Raw genomic sequence first — 7,541 nt, forward strand, 5'->3', positions numbered from 1 at the left:
ACAAGGAGCCGTAGATACAAGCATCACCAACAGAATACAAGACATAGTAGAGAGAATCTCAGGAGCAGAAGATTACATAGAAATCATCGACACAACAGTCAAAGATAATGTAAAATGGAAAAAGCTACTGGTCCAAAACATACAGGAAATCCAGGACTCAATGAGAAGATCAAACCTAAGGATAATAGGTATAGAAGAGAGTGAAGACTCCCAGCTCAAAGGACCAGTAAATATCTTCAACAAAATCATAGACGAAAACTTCCCTAACCTAAAGAAAGAGATATCCATAAGCATACAAGAAGCCTACAGAACTCCAAATAGATTGGACCAGAAAAGAAACTCCTCCCATCACATAATAGTCAAAACACCAAATGCAAAAATAAAGAAAGAATATTAAAAGCAGTAAGGGAAAAAGGTCAAGTAACATATAAAGGCAGACCTATCAGAATCACACCAGACTTCTCACCAGAGTCTATGAAAGCCAGAAGATCTTGGATGGATGTCATACAGACACTAAGAGAACACAAATGCCAGCCCACGTTACTGTATCCTGCAAAACTCTCAATTAACATAGATGGAGAAACCAAGATATTCCATGACAAAGCCAAATTTACACAGTATCTTTCTACAAATCCAGTGCTACAAAGGATAATAAATGGTAAAGTCCATTATAAGGAGGCAAGCTACACCCTAGAAAAAGCAAGAAACTAATCATCTTGTCAAAACAAAGAGAAGAAAAGCACATAAACGTAATCTCACATCCAAATATGAATATAACAGGAAGCAATAATCACTATTCCTTAATATCTCTCAACATCAATGGTCTCAACTCCCCAATAAAAAGACAAAGATTAACAAACTGGATATGTGATGAGGACCATGGATTCTGCTGCCTAACGGAAACACACCTCAGAGACAAAGACACACACTACCTCAGAGTGAAAATCTAGAAAACAACTTTCCAAGCAAATGGTCAGAAGAAGCAAGCTGGGGTAGCCATTCAAAAATCGAATAAAATCGATTTTCAACTAAAAGTCATAAAAAAGATAAGGAAGGACACTTCCTATTCATCAAAGGAAAAATCCACCAAGATGAACTCCCATTCCTAAATATCTGTGCTCCAAGTATAAGGGCACCTACATACATAAAAGAAACCTTACTAAAGCTCAAAACACACATTGCACCTCACACAATAATAGTAGGAGATTTCAACACCCCACTCTCATCAATGGACAGATCATGGAAACAGAAATTAAACAGAGACATAGACAGACTAAGAGAAGTCATGAACCAATGGACTTAACAGATATTTATAGAACATTCTATCCTAAAGCAAAAGGATATACATTCTTCTCACCACCTCATGGTACGTTCTCCAAAATTGACCATCAAATTGGTCATAAAACAGGCGACAACAGATGCAGAAAGATAGAAATAATCCCATGCGTCCTATCAGAGCACCACGGCTTAAATCTGGTCTTCAATAACAATAAAGGAAGAACACCCACATATACATGGAAGTTGAACAATGCTCCACTCAATGATAACCTGGTCAAGGACGAAATAAAGAAAGAAATTAAAACTTCTTAGAATTTAATGAAAATGAAGGTACAACATACCCAAACTTATGGGACACAATGAAAGCTGTGCTAAGAGGAAAACTCATAGCTCCGAGTGCCTGCAGAAAGAAACAGGAGAGAGCATATATCGGCAGCTTGACAGCACACCTTGAATATCTAGAACAAAATGAAGAAAACACCCAGGAGGAGTAGAATGCAGGAAATGATCAAACTGAGAGCTGAAATCAACCAAGTAGAAACAAAAAGGACTACAATAGAATAAACAGAACCAAAAACTGGTTGTTTGAGAAAATCAACAAGATAGATAAACCCTTAGCCAGACTAACCAGGCGACACAGATGTGTCCAAATTAACAAAATCGGAAAAGAAAAGGGAGACATAAAAACAGAATCAGAGGAAATTCAAAAAATCATCAGATCCTCCTAAAAAAGTCTATATTCAACAAAACTTGAAAATCTGCAGGAAATGGACAATTTCCTAGACAGATACCAGGTACCAGAGTTAAATCAGGAACAGATAAAGCATTTAAACAACCCCGTAAATCCTAACGAAATAGAAGCAGTCATTAAAGATCTCCCAACCAAAAAGAGCCCAAGTCCAGATGGGTTCAGTGCAGAATTTAATCGCACCTTCATAAAGACCTCATACCCATACTATCCAAACTATTCCACAAAATTGAAACTGATAAAGCACTACTGAATTCCTTCTATGAAGTCACAATCACTCTTATACCTAAACCACGCAAAGACCCAACAAAGAAAGAGAACTTCAGACCAATTTCCCTTATGAACATCAACGAAAAATACTCAACAAAATTCTTGCAAATCGAATCCCAGAGCACACCGAAATAATCATCCATCATGATCAAGTACGCTTCAACCCAAGTATGCAGGGATGGTTTAATATACAGAAATCCATCAGCATAATCCACTATATAAACAAACTCAAGGATAAAAACCACATGATCATTTCATCAGAAGCTGAGAAAGCACTTGACATCATCTACACCCCTTCATGATAAAACTCCTCGAATGAACAGCAATTCAAGGCCCCTACCTATACATAGTACAAGTCATATACAGCAAACCAGTAGCTAACTTTAAACTAAACTGAGAGAAACCTTAAGCAATCTCACTAAAATCAGGGATTAGAAAAGGCTGCTCACTCCCTCCCTACATATTAAATATAGTTCTTGAAGTTCTAGCCAGAGCAATCAGACAACAAAAGGAGATCAAAAAGTAGAGTTTGGAAAGGAAGAAATCAAAATGTCACTATTTGCATATGATATGATTATATACTTAAATGATCCCAAAAGTTACACCAAAGAGCTACTAAACCTGAAAAATACCTTCAGCAAACTGGCTGGGTATAAAATTAACTAAAATAAAATAGTATCCTTCCTCTATACAAAATAGAAACAAGCCAATGCAGAAATTAGGGAAATGACACCCTTCATAATAATTCCAAATAATATAAAATACCTCGGTGTGACTTTAACAAAGCAACTGAAAGATCTGTATGATAAGATCTTTAAGCCTGTGAAGAAAGAAATTGAAGGTCTCAGAAGATGGAAAGATCTCCCATGCTCATGAATTGGCAGGATTAATATAGTAAAAATTGCCATTTTTACCAAAAGTGATCTACAAATTCAATGTAATCCCCATCAAATTTCAAATCCAATTTGTCAGAGATAGACAGAACAATTTGCAAATCCATCTACAATAAAAAAAACCCAGGATAGCTAAAACTATCCTCAACAATAAAAGGACTTCCCGGGGAAATCACTATCCCTGAACTCAAGCAGTATTCCAGAGCAATAGTGATAAAAACTGCATGGTATTGGTACAGAGACAGACAGATAGACCAGTGGAATAGAATTGAAGACCCAGAAATGAACCCACACACCTATGGTCACTTGATTTTTGACAAAGGAGACAAAAATATCCAATAGAAAAAAATGGCATTTTTGGCAAAAGGTGCTAGTTCACTAGGAGGTCAGCACAAAGAAGAATGCAGATCGATCCATGCTTATCACCCTGTACAAAGCTTAAGTCCAAGTGGATCAAGAACTTCCACATCATCCAGATACACTGAAACTAATAGAAGAAAAAGTGGGGAAGAACCTCAAACACATGGGCACTTGAGAAAATTTCCTGAACAAAACACCAATGACTTATGCTCTAAAATCAGGAATCCACAAATGGGGTCTCATAAAACTACAAAGCTTCTTTAAGGCAAAGGACACTGTTATTAGGACAAAACGACAACCAACAGATTGGGAAAAGATCTTTACCAATCCTATAACTCATAGAGGGCTTATATCCAAAATGTACAAAGAACTCAAGAAGTTAGACTGCAGGGAGACAAATAACCCTATAAAAAATGGGATTCAGAGCTGAATAAAGAATTCACAGCTGAGGAATGCTGAATGGCTAAGAAACACCTAAAGAAAGGTTCAATGTCTTTATTCATAAGGGAAATGCAAATCAAAACAACCCTGAGATTTCACCTCACACCAGTGAGAATGGCTAAGATCAAAAACTCAGGTGACAGCAAATGCTAGTGAGGATGTGGAGAAGGAGGAACACTCCTCCATTGTTGGTGGGATTGCAGATTGGTACAACCATTCTGGAACTCAGTCTGGAGATTCCTCAGAAAATTGAACATTGAACTACCTGAGGATCCAACTATACCTCTCTTGGGCATATACCCAAAATATGCCCCAACTTATAACAAAGACACACGCTGCACTATGTTCATAGCAGCCTTATTTATAATAGCCAGAAGCTGGAAAGAACCCAGATGCCCTTCAACAGAGGAATGGATAGAGAAAATGTGGTACATCTACACAATGGAATATTACTTAGCTATCAAAAACAATGATTTTATGAAATTCATAGGAAATGAATGGAACTGGATAATATCATCCTGAATGAGGTTATCCAATCACAGAAAAGCACACATGGTATGCATTAATTGATAAGTTGCCATTACCTCAAATGTTCGAATTACCTAGATGCACAGAACACATGAAACTCAACAAGGATGACCAAAATGTGAATGCTTCACACCTTCTTTAAAAGGGGAACAAGAATACCCTTGGAGAGTTTAGGGAGGCAAAGTTTAAAACAGAGGCTGAAGGAACACCTATTCAGAGCCTGCCCCACATGTGGCCCACACATATACAGCCACTAAACTAGATAAAATTGATGAAGCAACGAAGTGCAGGCTGACAGGAACTGGATGTAGATCGCTCCTGAGAGACACAGCCAGAATACAGCAAATACATAAGCGAATGCCAGCAGCAATCCACTAAACTGAGAACGGGACCCCTGTTGAAGGAGTCAGAGAAAGAACTGGAAGAGCTTGAAGGGGCTTGAACCCCATATGAACAACAATACAAACCAACCAGAGCTTCCAGGGACTAAGCCACTACCTAAAGACTATACATGGACTGACCCTGGGCTCCAACCTCATAAGTAGCAATGAATAGCCTAGTAAGAGCACCAGTGGAAGGGGAAGCCCTTGGTCCTGCCAAGACTGAACCCCCAGTGAACGTGATTGTTGGGGGGAGGGCAGTAGTGGGGGGAGGATGGGGAGGGGAAGCACATATAGAAGGGGAGGGGTTAGGGGGATGTTGGCCAGGAAACCGGGAAGGGGAATAACAATCGAAATGTAAATAAGAATATTCAAGTTAATAAAGATGGAGGAGAAAAAAGCCTGTGTATTCAACAAATGATGCTGGGTCAAGTAACAGTATGCATGGAGAAAAATGCAAATAGATTGATTCTTTTCTCCTTGTGCAAAATTCAAGTAAAATTGATACAGATAATATAGTACACTTTCACAATAGCGTACTATTCATCTATTAAAAACAATGAAGTCGGCAGCAGCTCTCTGCTCCCAGACCCCCTGTGAGAGAGACCCAACTGCCTGGTCAGGTGGGCACTCCTGAGGCTGCAGAGCGGAAGAGACCACCAACACTACCCACCACTGCCCACATCCCTGGCCCAAGAGGAAACTGTATAAGGCCTCTGGGCTCCCGTGGGGGAGGGCCCAGGAGCTGCAGGACCCCTGCCTGAGACACCGCCGGAACCTGAAGGAAACAGACCGGATAAACAGTTCTCTGCACCCAAATCCCGTGGGAGGGAGAGCTAAACCTTCAGAGAGGCAGACAAGCCTGGGAAACCAGAAGAGACTGCTCTCTGCACACACATCTGGGATGCCAGAGGAAAACACCAAAGGCGATCTGGAACCCTGGTGCACTGAAGCTCCCGGAAGGGGCGACGCATATCTTTGTGGGTGCTGCCGCTGCAGAGAGCCCGTGGGCAGCACCCCACGAGCGAATTTGAGCCTCGGGACCACAGGTAAGACCAACTTTTCTGCTGCAAGAAAGCTGCCTGGTGAACTCAAGACACAGGCCCACAGGAACAGCTGAAGACCTGTAGAGAGGAAAAACTACACGCCCGAAAGCAGAACACTCTGTCCCCATAACTGACTGAAAGAGAGAAAAACAGGTCTACAGCACTCCTGACACACAGGCTTATAGGACAGTCTAGCCACTGTCAGAAATAGCAGAACAAAGTAACACTAGAGATAATCTGATGGCAAGAGGCAAGCGCAGTAACCCAAGCAACAGAAACCAAGACTACATGGCATCATCGGAGCCCAATTCTCCCACCAAAACAAACATGGAATATCCCAACACACCAGAAAAGCAAGATCTAGTTTCAAAATCATATTTGATCATGATGCTGGAGGACTTCAAGAAAGACGTGAAGAACTCCCTTAGAGAACAAGTAGAAGCCTACAGAGAGGAATCGCAAAAATCCCTGAAAGAATCACAAAAATCCCTGAAAGAATTCCAGGAAAACACAATCAAACAGTTAAAGGAATTAAAAATGGAAATAGAAGCAATCAAGAAAGAACACATGGAAACAACCCTGGATATAGAAAACCAAAAGAAGAGACAAGGAGCTGTAGATACAAGCCTCACCAACAGAATACAAGAGATGGAAGAGAGAATCTCAGGAGCAGAAGATTCCATAGAAATCATTGACTCAACTGTCAAAGATAATGTAAAGCAGAGAAAGCTACTGGTCCAAAACATACAGGAAATCCAGGACTCAATGAGAAGATCAAACCTAAGGATAATAGGTATAGAAGAGAGTAAAGACTCCCAGCTCAAAGGACCAGTAAATATCTTCAACAAAATCATAGAAGAAAACTTCCCTAACCTAAAAAAAGAGATACCATAGACATACAAGAAGCATACAGAACTCCAAATAGATTGGACCAGAAAAGAAACACCTCCCGTCACATAATTGTCAAAACACCAAACGCACAAAATAATATGAATATGAATATGAAAATAATATGAATATGAAAAGAAAGAATATTAAAAGCAGTAAGGGAAAAAGGTCAAGTAACATAAAAAGGCAGATCTATCAGAATCACACCAGACTTCTCGCCAGAAACTATAAAGGCCAGAAGATCCTGGACTGATGTCATACAGACCCTAAGAGAGCACAAATGCCAGCCCAGGTTACTGTATCCTGCAAAACTCTCAATTTACATAGATGGAGAAACCAAGATATTCCATGACAAAACCAAATTTACACAATATCTTTCTACAAATCCAGCACTACAAAGGATATTAAATGGTAAAGCCCAACATAAGGAGGCAAGCTATACCCTAGAAGAAGCAAGAAACTAATCGTCTTGGCAACAAAACAAAGAGAATGAAAGCACACAAACATAACCTCACATCCAAATATGAATATAACGGGAAGCAATAATCACTATTCCTTAATATCTCTCAACATCAATGGCCTCAACTCCCCAATAAAAAGAAATAGATTAACAACCTGGATACGCAACGAGGACCCTGCATTCTGCTGCCTACAGGAAACACACCTCAGAGACAAAGACAGACACTACCTCAGAGTGAAAGACTGGAAA

Source organism: Rattus norvegicus, chromosome 1 (assembly GCF_021556685.1).
Source record: "Rattus norvegicus strain SHRSP/BbbUtx chromosome 1, alternate assembly SHRSP_T2T, whole genome shotgun sequence".
NCBI lineage: Eukaryota > Metazoa > Chordata > Mammalia > Rodentia > Muridae > Rattus > Rattus norvegicus.